Below are 22,775 nucleotides of genomic sequence, written 5' to 3' on the forward strand. Positions count from 1 at the left end.
CGCCAGACAGACAGAGAGAGAGACAGAGAGACAGAAAGCGAGAAATCACCCCCCAGGGGGGGATGGTCACGCCACAATCCCTTCTCCTCCATTCTCCTCTCGGGATCTTGGGCACGCACACACACGTGCCCGGCGTGAGTTTTAAGCCACTGGGGCCGGGATGTGAACCGCGGTCAACTACGTGGGAATCCAGTGACATAGCCATTACGCTAACTGCTGGTTCCCCTCTCTCAGAACTTCTTTATGAATAAAGAAAAAGAAAACCAATGGATAATATCTCTCACAAAGATAAACATTATTCACAGTTCAAGTCCTGGACCTAGTGGTTTGAAAATCATGCTGGGCATGTATGCAAGTGTGCCCGAAGTCCCAAGAGGATAATGTAGGAGAAGGGACTGCGGCATGGCCATCCCCCAGAGGGTGATTTTTTCACTTTTCCTCCCTCTTTCTCTCTCTAGCAAGCACACATACCCTGTGGCAAAAACTTAAAAAAAAAAAAAAAAAAAAAAAGTTCTGAGAGAGGGAGAGAGGACTCCATAACAGGCCTTGTTTTCCAATTCTCTCTCTCTCTCTCTCTCTCTATATATATATATATATATATAGTTGCTATAGGGTATGTGTGCTCTCTAGAAACAGAGAGAGAAAGAGAGGGAAAATGAGAAATCACACCCCCAGAGGGGATGTTCATGCCACAATCTCTTCTCCATTTTCTCCTTGGGATTTTGGGCATGTACTCACATGTGCCCAGCATGATTTTCAAGCCAATGGGTCCAGGATTCCAACTGTACAGTTAGCTATGTGGGACCCAACCACCTTAACCATCATGCCTCCTGCTGGTCCTGTTGACAGTATATTTTAAAGATATTAGTCCATGGGGAAAAATATGGGTTGGATCTGGTTAAATTATTAATATAAATATTTAATATGTTTGTTTAAGTTTTTGGGTATGCATTTAACAATTCGTTTAGCTTCAGTGATGGCCTATAGTGCATTTAATTGAGATGTCAAAACTTCTTTAGTAAGTTATAGGAATGAAATCTAAAACTTAGGGAAATTAGTGTGTTCGAGCATATACACTCAGCTACATACTAACCAACCTCCTGAGGGCTTAGGGAAGGTCTCCATTCACTAAACTATTAAAAAATTAATAAGAAAAAATAAATCAGTTAATAAATGGTTATGGGAGCCCCAGTATCTTTGAAAAATTCTGCAGTGCCTGTCCTTTACAGATCAACAACAATGGTAGAAAAGGTATAAAATTGGAATCCCTGATTTTAATAGACTAATAGGATTCAGGTACAGAGGAGACCAAGTGGCAGCATTTATTCATTAGAGACAAGAGAGAGGCAATTACCACTTTATGCTGCAGAGAGAAAGTGTTAATCAAGTGTTTTAACACAAGAGACTTGTAGCAGTAATTAACAATTACAAGGTCCCAGAAATGAAATAGATGGACAACCTATCAACATTTTGCTTTAGAAAAAAATTCTAGGTCTTTAGAGAATGCAATTTAGACAATCATTTAAAAGGAGGAATTATAAACACTTTAGTAAACTTGGTGTATTAGTTATATACAGTCTTAGGGGTTTTGAATAAGTTTTAATTTGTACCATAAAAATTTTTTTAAATGGAGACCAGCAGATGGTGTAATGGTTACATCACATGATCGACTGCAGTTCAAGACCCGGACCCGGTGGCTTCAAACTCATGCCGGGTACATGTGGGTGCATGCCCAAAATCCCTAGAGGAGAATGGAGGGGAAGGGATTTCAGTGTGGACATACCCCCCAGGGTTGATTTCTTGCTTTCTGCCTTTCTATCTCTGTCTGTACCTCCAGTGAGTGTACATGTCCTATAGGAAAAATCTCTCTTAAAAAAATTTTTTTAATGGATCAGCCAATGGCATGGTGATTATGGCAGCTGGATCTCACATGGCCAACTGAGCAATATGAGTCCCAGATTTAGAGGCTCGAAATGCACACAAGGCACGTATATGCACACGTCCAAAATCCTAAGAGGAGGATATTGCAGTGTGGTCAACCTGTTAAGAGCTGATTTCTCACTTTCTCTCTCTCATTCTCTCTCTCTCTTTGTCTCTCTCTGGCAAGTACACACACCCTGTAGCAAAACGAAAAAAAAGAAAATATTTGAATACGATCAGTGTATAAGATTATTTTAAAAGGCAGAACTCAACACAACATATAAGTTATAATTTACCTTATTAAATATAAATTTAGCATGTTGTAATATATCATAATATAATTTATTGCACATATTAATCAGGTACAGAGGAGACCAAGTGGCAGCATTTATTCATTAGAGACAAGAGAGAGGCAATTACCACTTTATGCTGCAGAGAGAAAGTGTTAATCAATATTATATATATAATAATACAATATTATTATATATAAATAAGAAATATAGAGACAGAAGAGACTTTCAGTTTCAGTCAAGATGAAATAATAGTCTTGGGGCCAGCAGGTGGTGTAGTGGTGGTTAGGAAGTTGGATCCCACATGATCGACAGTACCATTAGAGAACTGGACCTGGTGGTTTGAAAAACATGCCAGCATGTGTGCATATGTGCCCAAAATCCCAAGAAGAGAATAGAGGAGAAGGGACTGTGCTGTGGCCATCCCTCCCCGGGGTGATTTCTCTCTCTCTCTCTCTCTCTCTCTCTCTCGTGTGTGTGTGTGTGTGTGTGTCTGCAGTGAGCTCACTCACCTTATAGCAAAAACTGAAAGAAGAAAAAAAAGAAAGAAAGAAATAATATTTTGGTTTAATCTCCCACCTAAAACAACTAAAAAACAGAAGAAGATAATTGACCATTTAAAGCAAGAACAATAACTCCATAACATGTAGTTCATAACATATGTAGAACTAAAATGTAAGGCAATAATGGCATTAAGGCAGGGATTGGGGAAACGGAAGTGTGCTATTATAAAGTTCTTTGTACATGAAGATATGCTGTGGTAAGTTAAAAATGTATACTATAAACCCTAAAGGCAAACTAAAAATAACACAAAGATGTGTAGTTAATACACAAAGGAGACAAAGTAGAAGAATAAAACTCAAACGAAGGCAGGAAAAGAGGGAAAATGGAGCAAAGTCATGGCAGGAAAAAATAGAAAAGGAAGAGTAAGATTATAGACTTAAAATGAAACATGTTAATAGTCACACTAAATATGAATGGTCTAAATATCCTCATTAAAAAAAAATGGGGGGCTGGCAGGTGGTGTGATGGTTAAGGGTGCTGGACTCCCACATGGCCAACTGTAGTTCAAGTCCCAGACTTGGCACCTTGCTTTCTTACTTTCCATCTGTCTGTCACACACATACTCTGTTCCTCTCTGGTCAAATAAAAAGAAAGAAAAAAAAAAAAAAGAAAGAAAGTTCAATAAAATAATTGCTTTTTATTAAAAAAAAAAAAATGCCACAAAAGGGGGCCCAGCCACTATGGCACAGCAGGACGCTGAAGAGCAGGAGGGCTGAAGACAGTGGATAGTTCATGACAAGACCTCATCAAGGGTGCTTCTCTCTCTCTCTTACATGAAAGTACACACACTCTCTATCCAAAAAAAAAGAAAGAAAGAAAGCAAAGAAGGAGCCAGAAGGTGGCTCATCAGTAATATTAGTAGACACACATAGGAAAAGTCCTGGGTTCCTGTCCTAGGATCTTCCAGCCCAGGTCAGCTGAGATATGGAGTAGATGTCAGTGTGTGAAGAACACTGTCGGGGGTGCCTGTCTCTCGGTCTCTCTCTCTCTCTAAAGTAAAACCACTCCAGGGAAATTGTACCAACATTTAGGAAATAAACATTACCAATGCTATGCAAATAATTCCCCAAATTTGAAATGAAAAGAATACTTACCAATTTATTCTATGAGGCTAGCATTATTCTGATACCAAAACCAAACAATGATATTACAAAACACAAACAAACATACAAACAAAAACTAAGAGCCAGGGCTGCCCTGTAGTCCAACAGTTAAGCACTGGGCAAATGAAGCCCAATCCCACGTCGTTGATAGCAGTTCAAATATCTGCCCTTGTGGCAGCATTTCAGATGTGTATTCAGGTACCCATGATCCTGACAAGATGGAGAATTGGAAAACAAGGCCTGTTATGGGGTCCTCTCTCCCTCTCTCAGAACTTCTTTATGAGTAAAGAAAAAGAAAACCAATGGATATTATCTCTCACAAAGATAAACATCTTTTTTTAAAAATTATTTATCATTATTATTATTATTCAATTTGATGAGAGAGAGAGATAGAGAGACAGAGATAGATAGAGAGAGCGGGAAAGTGAGAAAGCAAGTAGCCAGGTCTGGGACCAAAACCATAGTGGGCCATGTGGGAGTTCAGCACCTTAACCGCCATGCCACCTGCTGTCCCAAACACAAATATTGGTTTGTTGTTGTTGTTGTTGTTGTTGTTTTTTGGAGAGGTTTTTGCTATAGGGCATGTGCACTCGCCAGAGAAACAGAGAGACAGAAAGTGAGAAATCACCCCCCGGGGGGGATGGCCATACTGCAATCCCTTCTCCTTCATTCTCCTCTCAGGATCTTAGGCACACATGCAAATGCACCCAGCATGAGTTTAAGCCACCGGGCCTGGGACTCGAACTGCAGTCGACTACATGGGAGTCCAGCGTCATAGCCATTATGCTAACTGCTGGTCCCCAAATATTCTTAACAAAATTATACCAAGCCGAATCCTCAATATACAAAAATCTAACACATTGTGGCCAAGTATTTCCCAGAAATGCAGGGGAAACATTTGTTAAATGTTAAATAGTTTAACATTTAAAAATCAATTGAATTCAGCTCCCAGTAGTGCCTGAGTCAAGGTGCCAGGAGCCATCACTGTGAAGACTACGGTGCTTCCAAACATCTTGCTCACTGGTACATCAGGGGTTAGAAAAACTACACTAGGCAAAGAACTTGCATCAAGATCAGGACTGAAATAAATTAATGTGGGTGATTTAGCTCTAAAAGTCTGAACTCATATCACGGAGTCTAGCAAGATGATTTCTCCCAAGACATGTGGAAAGATGCACAGATAATGGCACAAATTCTGAAGGACATGGGATTACAGAATTATAAAGAGTTATAAATCAGATGTTGGAGTTTGCCTTCTGATACATGACCACAATTCTATATGATCCAATAATGTATTCAAACCATGCTAAGAAAGCTACTGTTGTACAGATGATGTGTGATTGGCAATCCAGTGTCATGCTGACTAGTCTTTTATCTCTCCTCCCCCAAGAGATTTTTTTAATTAGACATTGCACGGCAAAGAAATCAAACCCCTTTGCCATTAACCAAGCCATATTCCAGTCCTAGATTGCCACCTGATAGATACTGCTTAACTATAGGCTTAAGTCTTTACCAAAAAAAGGCATATACATCTGCAGAAAGAATAACTGTTCTATGGTTAAGGGTTGGTTCAGTTACTAGCAGACCAAGTATTCCCACAATAGGCACACTAACCCCACAAACCATGTCTGCTTCAGCTAAGGTAGGGACTCCAATGTCCCTCACAGGGCAAAGGTTTACAGTACAGATGTCTACGTCACAGTCCCCAGCTGTGAAAGCATCAATTCCTGCAACATCAGCAGTTCAGAATGTTATGATTAACCCATCATTAATTGAGTCCAAAAATCATTCTTATTGCCACTAATACGGTGTCACACAAAATAATACTAATGAATCATCAAGTGTATTGAAAAGAAAATATGAAGATGATGATGACGATGAGGATAATGATGACTACTACGATCATTTGTACTCTAGCCCTCATGTACATAATGTGTATACTTGGTCTTGAATCTATTGTATTGAAATTAGAAATGTATGCTGAATGTTTTCAAACTGTTTTAGAAAACTCAAATAGTATTTAATGAATAAATATATAGTTAAGTATTCTTTCACATTGAAATGTTGAATTTTCTTTCATAGGATTAACTAATAGTTTTTCATCAGCCTTCAAATGTAAAAAATAAAGTTCTTCATCCATCAGATGACCAGAAACCATCACAGAGGCACAAGAAATATGAGAAACCCAAACAATATCTCTCCTCTAAAGGAAAGGAATAACTCTTCTTCCTCCACAGAGATTACAAGGGAACTCATGGAAATGTCAGATAAAGAATTTAGAATATTCATAGTGACAAAGCTAATAGAGCTGCAAGAGATTAGAGATAACAAACTCCAGAAGATGCCGGAGAAAAGAGACACCAAGTTCCAGGAGGTGAGGAAGTTCTTGCACAATCTGAAAGAGGAGATATACATCATAAAAAGAATCATATGTAATTGTCAGAGATGAAGGCTGTAATACACGAAATCAAAACTTCCATTGAAAATATCAAAAGCAGATTAGATCATGCAGAAGATTGAATCTCAGATGTAGAAAATAGAATCTCTGACCTAGAAAAATTCACCAAAAAGACTGAGAAAATAACCCCCAAAAAGAGAATAACATACAAGTAATACTAGATACTATTAAACGCCCAAACATCTGAATCATCAGTATCCCAGAAGGTGAAGAAAATAATAAGGGCGTTGATAATCTACTCCATGAAATCCTGGAAGAAAATTTCCAAATATAGAGAGGCACTCAAATATCCAGACCCAAGAAATACAAAGCACCCCACATAGAATCAACCCAAGAAGATCTTCCCCAAGGTATATCATAGCCAGGTTGACCAAAACCACTGAGACAAGATGCTAACATTGTCAAGAGAGACACATCAAGTTATTTTCAAAGGATATTCCATAAGTTTAACATCAGATTGCTCATCAGAAACAATGCAATCAAGGTAAGAATGGGAAAATATAGTCAGAGTGTTAATTGAAAAACAATTTCAACCAAGAACACTATACTCAGCAAGATTATCTTTCATATGGGAAAAAAAGATAAAACATTCTCAGATAAACAAAACCTGAAAGAATTTACCAACACCAGCCCAGCTCTCCAAGAAGGGCTAAAGGGAATGCTATACCAGGAAAACTAAAATCAGACACACAGAAATAAGAGTAAAGAAACAACTAAGAAAATGGTCAGCCTAATGGTAGGGACAAGTCCAGAGTGGAATGTTAACTTCCAGAGTTTAAATGGAAATATAAGACCACAGAAACACTGCAAATTCAATGAAAGATTAATTACATGAGTCTGAACTAGTAAAACAGGATATTTTTTATTTTATTACTGATTTTATTTGATGCTTTGATTTTCATATTTAAGGATTTTTGGGGACCAGCAGTTGGTGTAATGGCTATGTCGCTGGACTCCCATGTAGTCGACCGTAGAGCCGGTGGTTTAAACTCTCACCGGGCACCTATGTGTGCATTCCCAAGATCCCAAGAGAAGAATGGAGGAAAAGGGATTGCGGTATGGCCATACCCCCTGGGGGGCAGGGGGTGATTTCTTGTTTTCTTTTCTTTTCTTTTCTTTTTTTTTTTTTACATTTTAACAGAATTTATTGGTTTTGAGTGCTGTGGTTGGGCTTTGGAAGAGCTTTGGATTCCTCTAGTCTTGCTTTGGGGCTGCTGCAGCTGCAGCTTTTAAGGCCCTTTGTTGCTTCTTCAGCTTCTGAACCTCCTGGAAAACCTAAATGCACAGAGCCTTCTTGGTCATGAAGCAGCGGTGGGCTGTTCGGTAGTACAACGGGGGGTGGGGTGGGGGTGTACTCTATTCCCAACTCCCTGCATATCTTCTCGAAGACATCGTAGTTGGTTGGTATTCGGGAGGTTTTTGAGCATCTTTTTCCCCTGGTCAATGCTCATCAGCAGATAGCGTTTGTGGGCTTTGTCCTTTCGGTGTTTCTGCATGCGTTTTTCATAATTGCGGATCTTGATGGTCAAGGCAACAATTCGAGCCTTCAGGGAGCTGGTGTCCTCAGGTTTGCCACCACCTTGTTCATCAGCTGTTCTTGGTGGATTTTTAGCTTTTCTTTCTGGTTGGCCATATCCAGAGACAAGAGTCTTTTCACAACATCATCAACTTTCTCAATTCCAGGGAGTTCTGGTAGTCTTTGAGCAGCGTGGAAGATGGCAGGCCGGACTGGTTTCTGGATGGCATATCCGCAGGTGGCCTGGAGGAGACTTTGAGACTGCAGGCCCCACTGGTTAGGAGAAAGCCTGAAGCTCCCTCCTCCCGGAAGCCCCAGGACCAGGGCCTGGGTTACTGCTTGGGGCCGAATCAAACTCAGCACCCTCCATGCGGCCCTCAGCATGATGACTTCTTTTTTTTTTTTTTTTTCACTATAGGGCGCGTGCACTCGCCATACAGACAGAGAGAGACATAGAGACAGAAAGCGAGAAATCACCCCCAGGGGGGATGGTCATGCCGCAATCCCTTCTCCTCCATTCTCCTCTCAGGATCTTGGGCACGCACGCACACGCGCCCGGCGTGAGTTTTAAGCCACCGGGTCTGAGACGCGAACCGCGGTCGACTACGTGGGAGTCCAGCGACATAGCCATTACGCTAACTGTTGGTTCCCATGCATGATGACTTCTGACCTCCGCCGTCCCCTTCGCTGTCAGACTGGATTACATGGGCGCAGCCATCCTGGTTCCATTTCTTGTTTTCTGTCTCTCTGTTTCTCTCTGTCTTTCCAGCAAGCACAGGAGCCCTATAGCAAAAACCTAAAAAAAAAATAAATAAATAAAAAGGATTTTTGTCTTCTCTTGAACTGTTGATAGGTTCGTCTACCTACTATTTGAACTGAATCCTAACCCTTTTCCTGGCTTTAAGTTTAAAGCAAATTTCTCTTCACAGTTTTTGATTTTGATCTATTAAAACTAAAACTTTTTAAAAAATTAAAAAATGCATTAAAAATACCTATTAACACCTATTTAATGACTACAGTAAGCTATATATTCCCAGCAAGACGCTACTTTATAGTATGTTCACTTTACTCACTGAGGTTTATGCCTAAAGTCAGACATATGCTCATAAATATGTATTTATCAGCTGTGCTAGTTATTGAAAGTGTTTAAATTAATTAAGATCGTTAGTGAATCAATCAAATATGAAAAAATAAAAAGGCATGGAAAACAACTGTATATACCAGACACAGTGTGGGAGAAGGGGAGAGTTGGTAAAGGGTGAGAGGTAGAGAATCAAGGGGGGGGTTAAAAAAAGCAAAATTTATAAGAAACAAGAGATAGAAAATTATTTGTCAATGATAATATGTATGGTAATATCCTTGATTGAGCCAATATATAATGTATGCTGGATAGAAAATCTCACTTTGTGTACTGTATTGATGTATAGTGAATGACTATAAATTAATTAATTTATTAATTTTTAAAAGTTCTTAATTAATTTTGAATAAAAGAAAATCAATTGAACTCACCATATTAACAGAGAAAAGCAAACCGAAAACAACATGATATTTTCACCTCAACATTTGCAGGAAAAATATTCTACAGCTAATATACTTAATCGTGAAAAGACTGAATGTTTCTTCCTAAGATTAATAAAAAGGCAAACATGTAAATTATCATGATTTCAATTCAGTGTTGTTCTAAACATATCTTAAGACAAGAAAAAAAATGTGTCCAGATTGGAAAGGAAATAAATCTCTAATTGAAGACAAAATAATTCCAAGTAGAAAATTCTACAGAACCGGGACTAGCAGTTAGCATAATGACTATGTCGCTGGACTCCCATGTAGTCCACCACAGTTTGCGTCCTGGACCCGGTGGCTTAAACTCACGCCAGGCGCGTGGGCTTGCGTGCCTGCTCAAGATCCCGAGAAGAAAATGGAGGAGAAGGAATTGAGGCGTGGCCATCCCTCCTGGGGGTGATTTCTTGCCTTCTGTCTCTCTCTGTCTCTCTCTGTCTGGCTAGTGCACGCACACTATAGCAAAAACCTCTTCCAAAGAAAAGAAAAGAAAAGAAAATTCTACAGAACTGACTCCCCCAAAAGAAGCTTTTAGAACTAATGAGTTCAATAAGGTTGAAAAGTAAAAATCAATATACAAAAAAAAAAAAAATTGCATTTCTACAGCATTTGGGGAGTTTGATAGCTTTTTGTTTGTTTTTCTGTGGTTATAGGGTACATGCGCTCACTACAGAGAGACAGAGAGAGAGAAATGGAGAAATCACCCCCCAAGGGAGAATGGCCCTGCTGCAATCTCTCCTCCATTCTCCTCTTGAAATTTTGGGCACACACTCGAGATTTTCAAACTACTGGGTCTGAGACTAGAACTATGGTCAACTAGTGGGAATCCAGCAAAAAATGTGGAATACTTTACAAATTTGCATGTCATCCTTGTTCAGGGGCCATGCTAATCTTCTCTGTATTGTTTCCATTTTAGTATATGTGCTGCCAAAGCAAACACTGTATTTCTATTTCAAAACTGAAAAATTAAAAACCCATCAGTCACGGTAGCATTAAAAACATGACTTAGAAATAAATTTGACAAAAGACCTGTAAGACCTCTATACTGAAAACTAAGAAACATTGTTAAGACAAACTGAAGGAGACCAAAATAAATGGAAAGATATACCATATTAGGGTAGGAAATCTCAATATTGTTGAAATAGCAATTCTTGGGCCAGCAGGATGTTAAGGCATCTGTATCCTACATGGCCAACTGTGCGGTTTGAGTCCTGGATCCAGCGACTTTAAAAACACTTTGGTGAGTGTGTGTGTGTGTGTGTGTGTGTGTGTGTGTGTGTGTGCGCGCGCACACAAAATTCCAAGAAGAAAATGAAGGAGAAGGGATTGTGGGGTAGTCATTCCCCCAAGAGGTAATTTCTCTCTCTCACCCCAGCCCCAGCAAATGCACAGGCTCGATTGCCAACTAAAAAAAAAAAAAAAAATCAATTCTTTACAAACTGACCTATATCTAACACAAAATCAAAACAGGTAGAGAACAGAGAAATGAACAATTCTGAGAGTCCTTGTTTCTCCCATCAGGAAATCAACTTACAACATGGAAAGCGAAACTTTCAGTTTAAAAATTACCATCTTTCATAAAGTCTTTTCTTCACTTGGACACCATTGAGGATTTAATATCACTTTAGAAAAGAAATGTTTATTTGAAGTTCAGTAATTTTTTCCATTTTTAGTATTTTTTTCTTTTAAATATTAAATTTAATCATTGTGTTTTTAACAAGCATGTATAACAAATATGTTTATTTCTATCTTACTACATGAATATATTCATGGAAAGATGTTCACCTAATGTTAGTGAGGTTTATTTCTAAACGGCGAGATTTTGAGATAATTATTAACTTTCTTTATAGCTTCCCACATTGTTTCACTTCCTATTAAACATGGCAGAGAGTCTCCCTCTCTCTTCCAAAAATGTCAGAAAGGTTGGGCCAACATCATGGGCCAGATACCATGTAGCCAATAGAATTGGTCAAGTCTTGGACCCAATGGCTTAAGGAACATGCTGGGTGTATGTGTGTGTGTGTGTGTGGCCAAAATCCTGAAAGGAGGGAGAGAAAGGGGAAATAATTACAGCTAACCATTCTCTATGAGAGGTTCTTCCTCTCCTCTCTCTCTGTATGTCTGCCTCTATCTGGTGAGCACATGCACCCTGTAACAGACACACACACACACACACACACACACACACACACAGGGGCACACACACACACACACAGAAAAAAGAAAAAGAAAAAAGGGTTTTTTTTTTTTTTTTTAAACAAGGGCATAAACTCAAAAGACCTAAAAGCTTGGGGCAAGGGTGAGTGGGACCAGTCCATGACTGTTGGTTATGTGAACTGGATCCCTCATAGCTGAATTTTTTTAAAGAAAAAAGCTCAACGGGGGACACATCTATAGCAACCAGAGAGTAGTGCAACAGTAGGAAACGATGCTCTGCTCTGTAAGGCTGAACCACACAGAAAGGTTTCAGGTTCATGAACAGAGACCTCCTTGAATACACCAGGCTCATTTATGTCCATGATCCAGGGCTAATTGAGGCCAATGGTGCTTCACAGCATCAAGACTCTGTTTGGGGGTGCCATTTCTCTCTCTTCCCCTCTCTCTCATTCATGGAAGAAATTTAAAAATTTTTGAAAAAAGACATGTCAACAAAATTTTAGAAGCTATAAAATGAATAGACTAGAAATAACTAACTTCAGAGACCTGAAAAAGCCAAAAAAAAATCTATGCCTGAAGATGTCTATGTGTTGCGGGGTGGAGTGGGGTTATTAAATCCAGATAGAAGCAAGTTTAATTTTGCTGTAGGACCCTGAAATGGCTCTTAAATTTAAGGCACAAGAATCTGTGAAGGAAGGGTAAGTGTAGTGTTGAAAACTGGAGAATCAGTTGAATTATAGGAGAAAGGTAATTTCTAGAACCCTTCTTTGATTTCACGTACTCTCAATCAGTGGTATCAAAGTACAGTCCCTGAGGAGAGCAATTGGAAATTACAAATGCAAATTCTCACACTTCACCCAAGACATAGTAGCCTGAATCTGAACCTTTAGAGAGAGGGCCTACCAACCTGTTTTAACAAACTGTCCGTGTGACTCTGCTGTGTGTGCCAGCACTTAAGAATCAAGAAAATTAAAGGGTATTAATTATCTAGAAAGTCTGAGCCAGAAAAAAGATGGACTCAGACAACAGGCATAGCTAAAATTGTTACTAATCTACTGAAAACAAGTGGAGTGAGTGAAAACAGACTTACTGCAAGAAGTACATTCAGCTCCTAAGCCCCATCAGGTCCCAGAAGGTTGACTTCCAGGGTTTCATTCCTTAGAGAGATTAAACCATCACTCTCCAAAGTCATGTCCACAAGCTAGTATTTATTACTGGTCCTTAATAAGATAAGGAATTTGTACCCCAAAAAATCAACTGTGTCACTAAGTGTGTTGGTAATTCAGCTTACCTCTTTTTTTATTTTTCCCTTGTCATTGCAAGATTTTTTCAATGAAGGGGACAGTACATTGATTTACATTCTTGTGTAAGCATTTTATTTCATCATGGACAGCACTTAGAACGGTATTAGGAAACTTCCCTCTGAAGAAATTAACTAGCAATCTGAACTGTGTCTGATATCCTTACATTAAAGTCCACCAGTTGGACAAGTCCTAAATATGCTAAGATTTGAGTGAGCATTTTTATCTTTAATTCTTAAATACTAAAGAACAGCCAAAACTCATCAGTCCTTTGAGGACAGTCTCTAACATGAAAGAGGCCAAAAGAAATCATCAAAAGGAACTAGGAGAAAATTGAGACATAATTTAACAGTCTCAAAAAGATAAAAAATAGCATCAGTGAAATAAGACCATCAAGCTGTTTTTAAAAAGCATATTACATCCATGGCCAGCAGTGGTAGCACAGTGATAATACATGCAACGTTCTGCAATGTTGAGGCAACACGGGAATAGAGTGTGCATACATGCCTGTGTGCGTGAAAGAAAAACACTCAGCAGAGTATCATCACATCACAGTGCCCTTTCTCCAGCCCTCCAGCTTCTCCGAATCTTGGATACCTATGTATGCACTGACTTGTTTTCAAGCTGCCCCTGGAATTTGACCCCATGGTTGGCCATGTGGCTTCCCGCATCGCAGGGCACTTGTGTTACTGCTACATCACAGCAGCTGGGCCAAAATAGTGTTTTATCATCTTCACAAGAAAGGTGGAAATTGTAATAAAAAATTACTGCATGGGCTGGCAAGTGCCATGGTGGTTAAAGGCGCTGGATTCCCACATGGCTGACCACGGTTCAAGTCTCGGACCTGGTGGCTTGCTTTCTCACTTCCTCTCTCTCTCTCTCTGTCTGTCTCTGCTCACACTGAAAAATAATAATGATAATAATAATAAATAAAGTTAAAATAAAATAATTCTTAAAAAAAATTACTGCAAAGTATATAGAGACCTGAAAGGATAAGGAATGTAGGGCAAGTCTTTTAGGCTGAAAATTCTCAGAGCATAAATATTAAAAAATAATAATTATTATAGGAATTGGCCCCATAGCCTAGTGGTTAAGGGAGCCAATTCCCATATGGCCAAGTTCAAATTCCAACCCCAGGGACTTGAAACCACCCTGGGTGCATGAGCATGTAGACCCAAAATCTTTTTTTTTCTTTTTTTGAAGAGGTTTTTGCTATACGGTGCGTGCGCTCGCCAGACAGACAGAGAGAGACAGAGAGACAGAAAGTAAGAAATCACCCCCCAGGGAGGATGACCACACCACAATCCCTTCTCCTCCATTCTCCTCTCGGGATCTTGGGCATGCACGCACACGCGCCCGGTGTGAGTTTTAAGCCACTGGGTTCAGGACTCGAACCGCTGTTGACTACATGGGAGTCTAGCGACATAGCCATTACGTTAATTGCTGGTCCCAAAAGTCTTAACAGGATGGAAAAATGGAGAAGAGATGGCAGCATGCGACCACGTCCCATGGAAAGTGCTTACTTTCTCTCCTTTTCTCTCTCTCTTTCTCTTTCTCTCTCTGGTGAGCACCTGAACCCTCTGTCAATTAAAATAAAAAAAAGAATTATGGAATATGAGGATTTTCTTTAGAAACTTTCTTCCTAAAGACAGATTGTTATGAAATACATTCCACAAATGCTGTCAGGTATAGCAACAATCAGTGTTTTCCCCAAGCATTCACTCAGCCAGTGATTTCAACATTCAAGACAAAACCTGCTTAAGCTAAAATATGCCAAAAACAATAATAACACAAGAATAAAAATAAACAATAATTGAGCAGCTAACTGCTAACAAACAAGTATGGTGCTGAACTTGAGCCAGCAAGTGACATGGTGGTTGGGGAGCTGGACTTCCACATGGTCAACTGCTGCTGGACTCTTGGACTAAGTGGCTTGAAATTCATGCTGGGCAAGTGTGCCTCAGTGTCCAAAATCCCAGGAGGAGAATGGAGGAGAAAGGACTGTGGCGTGGCCATTCCCGTTGGGGGTGATTTCTCACTTTCTCTCCCTCTCTTTCTGGCAAGCACATGTACCCTATGACGAAAACCTTCAAAAAAAAGATGAATAATTTAAGGAAGTGGGAGAAACTGGATTTAAACTTAGATTCAAAAGTCTAAGCTCTTATAAAGTCCAATATATTGAAAAAGTGGCGGGAAGTCCGTACTGGGCAGGAGGTGAGCGGTCTGCAGGTTGGGCAACAGTGCCTCATATAAAAGCAGCTCAAGCTGGAAGACAGGGCCCTACAAGGAGGCGTCTTGCAGAACAGTTTGCAGCTGAGGAGATAATAACTGGCATGGCAAAAAAAAAAAAAAGAAAGAAAGAAAATTGGAAACTTGGATTACCCATTGGCCAAGGTGGCTTTCGTTGTATTTATCTTGCTGATAAGAATTCTTCAAAATCGGTCAGCAGGGATACACCCTGTGTTGTAAAAGTGGAACCCAGTGACAATGGACCCCTTTTTACTGAAATAAAGTTCTACCAATGAGCTGCTAAACCAGAGCAAATTAAAAAATAGATTCGTGTCCATAGATTGAAGTACCTGGGTGTTCCTAAGTATGGGGGGGGGGTCTAGTCTGCATGATAAAAATGGGAAAAGTTACTGGTTTATGATAATAGATCGCTTTGGGAGTGACCTTCAGAAAATATATGAACCAAATGCCAAAAGATTTTCTCAGAAAACTGTTTCGAAGCTAAGCTTTAAGAATTCTGAATATTCTGGAATACATTCATGAGCATGAATATGTAAACGGAAATATCAAAGCCTCAAACCTGCTCCTGAGCTACAAGAATCCTGACCAGGTTTACTTGGTAGATTATGGCCTTGCTTATTGGGACTGCCCAGACGGAGTTCATAAAGAGTACAAAAAGGACCCCCAAAGATGTCAAGATGGTACTATTGAATTCACAAGCATTGATGTGCATAATGGTGTGGCCCCATCAAGACGTGGTAATTTGAAAATACTTAGTTATTGCATGCTTCAGTGCCTCAGTGGCCATCTTCCTTGGGAGGATAATTTGAAAGATCTTAACTATGTAAGAGATTCCAAAATTAGATACAGAGAAAATTTTGCAGGTTTAATGGACAAATATTTCCCTGAGAAAAACAAGTGAGGTAAAATTGCTAACTACATGGAAACAGTAAAGTTACTGGACTATACTGAAAAACTTCTTTACGAAAATTTTAAGATATTCTTTTGCAAGGACTAAAAGCTATAGGAAGTCAGAATGATGGCAAACTGGCCCTCAGTGCTGTAGAGAATGGAGGCTTGAAAGCGAAACAGTAACAAGGAGAAAGAAGGAAATTGAAGAAAGCACAGAATCTAGTGTTGTGGATATGGAATGCTCAGACTCACAGAAGAGGCTACACAATGTTCAAGAATCAGAACGAGAGTCCAGAAGTAAATCAAATGCTATGAACCAATGTTTCTTTGTCTTTTCATTGGACTTTTTTCTCCTTTTCTATTGTGTTGTGTTTTTGTGAGTCTTGTGTGGTGGAAGCAGTAAATAAATATCTATGTCTTTGGAAAACAAACTTTTTTTAAAAAATTGTACAATTTTTAAAAATTCCAATATATTTTGAGCAAAACCAAAAACAATAATCAAGGATAAACATGCTGTAGGGAAGAAGAAGAAATTAAAAATTCACTATGGCTGCCAAGTGTCAAGGCAGGACTGTAGAAGTAAGGAAAGGAAATGACAAAAGACCATAAAATTGCAAAAGAATGATAATACTGTACAAAAGAATGCTACAGTAGATTGTCACATGAGCACCTATTACAATAAACTGAAGCACACGTATCACACTGCACATTTATTGAATGTCCTCTGAGTGCTCACTGAATTAGGTGCTAGTAATAGAAATTCTTAGTATAATATATACATACTTAGAAATGGGAAATTTATTGAAGAACTAGTACAAAATGAGGGGGGCCCTTTTGCTATCCTGAGACATAGTGTCAATAATCAGTTTCTTGGAGGAAATTAATTCTAGTATTAATTTAAAAAAAAAAAAGAAAGAAAGAAAATTGGAAACTTAGATTATCCATTGGCCAAGGTGGCTTTCGTTGTATTTATCTTGCTGATAAGAATTCTTCAAAATCGGTCAGCAGGGATACACCCTGTGTTGTAAAAGTGGAACCCAGTGACAATGGACCCCTTTTTACTGAAATAAAGTTCTACCAATGAGCTGCTAAACCAGAGCAAATTAAAAAATAGATTCGTGTCCATAGATTGAAGTACCTGGGTTTTCCTAAGTATGGGGGGGGGGTCTAGTCTGCATGATAAAAATGGGAAAAGTTACTGGTTTATGATAATAGATCGCTTTGGGAGTGACCTTCAGAAAATATATGAACCAAATGCCAAAAGATTTTCTCAGAAAACTGTTTCGAAGCTAAGCTTTAAGAATTCTGAATATTCTGGAATACATTCATGAGCATGAATATGTAAACGGAAATATCAAAGCCTCAAACCTGCTCCTGAGCTACAAGAATCCTGACCAGGTTTACTTGGTAGATTATGGCCTTGCTTATTGGGACTGCCCAGACGGAGTTCATAAAGAGTACAAAAAGGACCCCCAAAGATGTCAAGATGGTACTATTGAATTCACAAGCATTGATGTGCATAATGGTGTGGCCCCATCAAGACATGGTGATTTGAAAATACTTAGTTATTGCATGCTTCAGTGCCTCAGTGGCCATCTTCCTTGGGAGGATAATTTGAAAGATCTTAACTATGTAAGAGATTCCAAAATTAGATACAGAGAAAATTTTGCAGGTTTAATGGACAAATATTTCCCTGAGAAAAACAAGTGAGGTAAAATTGCTAACTACATGGAAACAGTAAAGTTACTGGACTATACTGAAAAACTTCTTTACGAAAATTTTAAGATATTCTTTTGCAAGGACTAAAAGCTATAGGAAGTCAGAATGATGGCAAACTGGCCCTCAGTGCTGTAGAGAATGGAGGCTTGAAAGCGAAACAGTAACAAGGAGAAAGAAGGAAATTGAAGAAAGCACAGAATCTAGTGTTGTGGATATGGAATGCTCAGACTCACAGAAGAGGCTACACAATGTTCAAGAATCAGAACGAGAGTCCAGAAGTAAATCAAATGCTATGAACCAATGTTTCTTTGTCTTTTCATTGGACTTTTTTCTCCTTTTCTATTGTGTTGTGTTTTTGTGAGTCTTGTGTGGTGGAAGCAGTAAATAAATATCTATGTCTTTGGAAAACAAACTTTTTTTAAAAAATTGTACAATTTTTAAAAATTCCAATATATTTTGAGCAAAACCAAAAACAATAATCAAGGATAAACATGCTGTAGGGAAGAAGAAGAAATTAAAAATTCACTATGGCTGCCAAGTGTCAAGGCAGGACTGTAGAAGTAAGGAAAGGAAATGACAAAAGACCATAAAATTGCAAAAGAATGATAATACTGTACAAAAGAATGCTACAGTAGATTGTCACATGAGCACCTATTACAATAAACTGAAGCACACGTATCACACTGCACATTTATTGAATGTCCTCTGAGTGCTCACTGAATTAGGTGCTAGTAATAGAAATTCTTAGTATAATATATACATACTTAGAAATGGGAAATTTATTGAAGAACTAGTACAAAATGAGGGGGGCCCTTTTGCTATCCTGAGACATAGTGTCAATAATCAGTTTCTTGGAGGAAATTAATTCTAGTATTAATTTGTTATACTATAACTATCTCAGTAGAGGGCACTAGGTGACCACGATAGTTGTGAACATCAGGGAGGCAAAATAATTTAAAAGAAGTATCTTTCTCAACTGCATAGTCATGATCTTAAAAAAGCATATCAAATGTTCTAAAACTGGAATAAACCATGAACCAAAAGAAAGAGGTTTGAAATATGAACATTGGCAAGATCAGTTAGGTCAGTCTCTGGATGTTTACATAATTATAGGTTCTTTTTTCAGTGATTCTGCTTATAAAATGATGTCCAGTAGTTATTTGCAAGCCTCTATTTCCACAACAGGAAACCCATTTAGCACATAGCACTTATGAGAGAGACGACTTAGGACAGTGAAGTAAACTTTGGGCCAGAATTCAAAAATCTAATTTGAGAGCACCTTTCCCACCAACCTCACTGCTACTTTTTACTAATTGCATGGCCTGGGCAAATTACTTCATCTCAGTTTCCTCACCTCTAGAATAGTGATAATTCCTTCCCTGTTAATGAGCATAAAAATGTGTTACAAAGTGTTGTCATTACAGAAGGTATTGTTCTTATATATTTCTTAAGAGAGGTTTTTTGTTTGTTTGTTTGTTTGTTTGCTATGGGGCATGTGCACTTGCTGGAAAGACAGAGACAGACAGCGAGAAATCACCCCCTCCCCCCCGGGGATGCCCACACTGCAATCCCTTCTCCTCCATTCTCCTCTCAGGATCTTGGGCATGCACACACATGTGCCCAGTGTGAGTTTAAACTGCCAAGTCCCGGACTCAAACCGTGGTCGACTACATGGGAGTCCAGCAACATAACCATTATGCCATCTGCTGGTGTCATACAGAAGGTATTATTAAAGTATAAAATGTCAGGGCCTGCAGGTGGCATGGCAGTTGTGGCACTGGACTCCCATGTGGCCAATCGTTTTTCAGGCCCCAGACCTGGCAACTTGCTTTCTCACTCTTTCTCTCTCTTTGTCCCTCTCTGGTCAAAAATATATAAATAAAGAAATAAAGTTAAATAAAATAATTTTTAAAAGTCAAGCTCTTAGAAAAAGAAATTCAGAAACAAAATACAATCCTACATACTAGGGGTCTTCAAAAAATACATGAAAATGAGTATTATTCAAGACAAAAACTAGCAGTGAATTTCAAAATTTTACCAAAATTAATTTCATTTTAAACTTCATTTTTCCATGAACTTTTTAAAGTCCCTTATATAACCTATGATCCCAGGCCTATAAATGGCTTTTGAATCATCTGGCAACAGTGTATTGCTTGCTAGTCCAAATAGAGATTAAAAACTGAAATATATAGTCACAATTCCAAGATATTTTCTTCAGTCCCTCTTGATTTACAAGTGCTTTTTTTCACAGAAAAAAAGAAATACAAATTAATTCATGAAGATTTGCTGAACTCCTGTCAATTAGCACAGAGAAATTTCCCAGTTTTCAGCGAGAAAACAGACCAGATGACACACTTTTTTATTTTCATAAACACACTCATACACTAACAGGCAGGCCTGATTAGTAGTATGATCACTAATCATCGCTTCCAAATTGCCTCTATGAGTAATGTTTCCATAAATAAATAGGGTATTATTATGTTTTATTTCTCTGTGGGAAAAATAAAGAGTAAAAAGATCAAATTATTTGCTTAAAATGAAATAGTATGGGTGGTGGTTAAGGTGCTGGAACCCACGTGGCCAACCTCGGTTAAAGTTCTAATCCTGGTGGCTTATTGTCTCACTTTCTCTCTCTCTCTCTCTCTCGTCAAATTTTAGAATAATAATAAAATTAGATACAATAATTCTTTTTAAAAATAATTAAATTAAATAGCATCGGCCATGGAAGTTTGCCTCCTAATTATCACAGAACATTGGAAACTACTGGAACCACATAGAACTACTGGAATAGCAGCATTCTATCTAACTTACTACTCTTGTTTATGAAGTTTTGAGCAGTTACTATATGCCAGGTTCTGTCAGAGGTGCCTGTGATATATCAAGGGAAAAAAATTTTAAAGGAGGAAAAGCAACACAAGGACCAGCAAGTGGCATAGTTGTTAAGACACTGGACTCCCACATGGCTGACTGTGGTTTGAGTCTCAGAACTGGAGGCTTAAAATCATGCCAGATACATATTTGCGTGTGCCCAAAAACACAGAAGGAGAATGGAAGAAAAGAGATCGCAGTGTTGTCTTGCCCCTTGGAGGGGGTGATTTCTCACTTTCCTTCCCACTCTCTTTGGTGAGCACATTCACCCTATAGCAAAAAGCTTAAAAACAAAAATAAAAACAAACAAACAAAAAAACCCAGTAACGAAGTTTGTTTGTACACACTGATAGAGCTTATGCTGGGGATCAGGTAGTGAGAATAGACAAACAAACATGAAAAAAATAGAATAGTTGTGAGTTGTGAACATTTTATAAAGGAAATAAGCATGAAGTTGAAATAGTAAAGAACAGAGGAAAACAATTTCAGGGCATTTAGAAAAGTTAGGTCAAGAAATGATGCTGCTTAGATTCACATGTTAACCGCAGTTAGCGTAATGGCTATGTCGCTGGACTCCCATGTAGTCGACCACGGTTCAAGTCCTGGACCCGGCGGCTTAAACTCACACCGGGAGTGTGTGCCTGCGTGCCCAAGATCCCGAGAGGAGAATGAAAGAGAAGGGATTGCGGCGTAGCCATCCCCCCTGGGGGGTGATTTCTCGCTTTCTATCTCTCTGTCTTTCTCTGTCTGTCTGGCGAGCACACGCGCCCTATAGCAAAAACCTATCAAAAAAAGAAAAGAAAAGAAAGGATGCTGGGGGCCAGCAGGTGATGTGGTTAAGGCACTGATCTCTCACTTGGTCTACTGTTCAAGTCTCAGACCTGGAAGCTTGAAAGAAAAAGTCATGCCAAGTGTGTGTGTCCTCCCCGGAGGGTGATACCGCACCTTCTTGCTCTCACTCTCTCTCTCTGTCTCCTTTCTCTCTTTCTCTAGCAATAGAATACGAATCTAATGCAAAATTCCCTGAAATATGTATCAGTGGACTCAGTAAAGGGGATGATGGAGAGGAAAAGCTGTTCATGCAATAGAGATGTATTTCAGAGACTCATAGTTCAGGCTGGCCCTGGATCATAGCAGTTAAGCCCTATGCAAAGGCACTGGATCCCACATAGCCAATTGGTCAGATCTTTGCCCTGGCAGCTTGAAAAACATACTAAGTGCTTGTGCATGCTTGCCCACAATCCAGATAGGATAGAGAAATGGAGGAGAAGGGATTGCAGAGTGTTTCCAGAAGAGATTAACATGTGAGTCTAAGCAGGCTAGATGGGTACATAACAATCCAAACCAGAGACCCAGAGAGAAAAAGGATGGAAGGTGAATAGGTCTGTTTTGAGACAGAGCAAGATAGATTTCTTCTGCCTTGGACATCAGAACTCAAGACTTGCCTTTAACTCTAAGATTCATACCAGTGCCACCCACCTACCCAAGTTCTCAGGCTCTCAGGTTTGGACTGTGAGTTACGGCCTCAGTTGCCCTGCCTCTGAAGCCTTCCAATTGGGACTGCACCTCTCTACCAGCATTCCAGGGTCTCCAACTACAGACGGCCTGTTGTGGGACTTCTCAACCACCATAACTGCATGAGCCAGCCCCCCAGTATATGCTCTCTCACATTTAAACATATTTCGTTAACTCTGTCTCCCTTGGGAACCCTAATACAACAGGAATTTCTAGGAATTTAGCAAAACAAATAGTGAGACAAATATATGCAGGTCTAGCTAGGCACAAGTATGTTGACACACTGCAATATTATTTACTATATTAAAAATCAAAAACAACTGGGGCTGGCAGGTGGTGAGGTGGCGTGGTGGTTAAGGGCACTGCACTTCCACATGGCCAACTGTGGTTCGAGTCCTGGACTGAGTGGCTTGCTTTCTCACTTTCTCTCTCTCTCTCTCTGTATATGTCCCTCTCTGGTCAAATTAAAATAAATAAACAAATAAAGTTAAATAAAATAATTCTTTTTTAAAAATTAAAAACAGCTGGAACCAGCAGTTAGCGTAATGGCTATGTTGCGGGAATCCCACGTAGTCGACCACGGTTTGAGGCCCAGACCGGGTGGCTGAAACTCATGCCGGGCGCATGTGCATGCGTGCCCAAGATCCCAAGAGGAGAATGGAG

The 22,775-nt window shown here is 39.2% G+C and overlaps 1 non-coding gene and 5 pseudogenes across 1 annotated transcript; 4 read left to right on the top strand and 2 right to left on the bottom strand.

Moving 5' to 3' along the window:
• LOC102482965 (transcription initiation factor TFIID subunit 9-like) overlaps positions 1-5,828 on the top strand; it is a 51,772-nt pseudogene extending 45,944 nt beyond the window's left edge.
• A 1,701-nt stretch (positions 5,829-7,529) lies between these two features.
• On the bottom strand, positions 7,530-8,235 carry LOC102483382 (28S ribosomal protein S15, mitochondrial pseudogene; annotated as a pseudogene).
• Positions 8,236-10,244: 2,009 nt separating this feature from the next.
• Positions 10,245-10,351, bottom strand: LOC114008692 (U6 spliceosomal RNA). The gene has a single exon (XR_003550203.1). It is a non-coding gene; the product is annotated as a U6 spliceosomal RNA (small nuclear RNA).
• Positions 10,352-12,225: 1,874 nt separating this feature from the next.
• On the top strand, positions 12,226-16,311 carry LOC102483792 (serine/threonine-protein kinase VRK1 pseudogene; annotated as a pseudogene).
• A 245-nt stretch (positions 16,312-16,556) lies between these two features.
• On the top strand, positions 16,557-18,011 carry LOC102484190 (serine/threonine-protein kinase VRK1 pseudogene; annotated as a pseudogene).
• Positions 18,012-18,256: 245 nt separating this feature from the next.
• The window catches only part of LOC106735389 (serine/arginine repetitive matrix protein 1-like), a 16,541-nt pseudogene continuing 12,022 nt past the window's right edge, over positions 18,257-22,775 (top strand).

Source organism: Tupaia chinensis, unplaced genomic scaffold (assembly GCF_000334495.1).
Source record: "Tupaia chinensis unplaced genomic scaffold, TupChi_1.0 Scaffold000369_1, whole genome shotgun sequence".
NCBI classification, from domain to species: domain Eukaryota; kingdom Metazoa; phylum Chordata; class Mammalia; order Scandentia; family Tupaiidae; genus Tupaia; species Tupaia belangeri.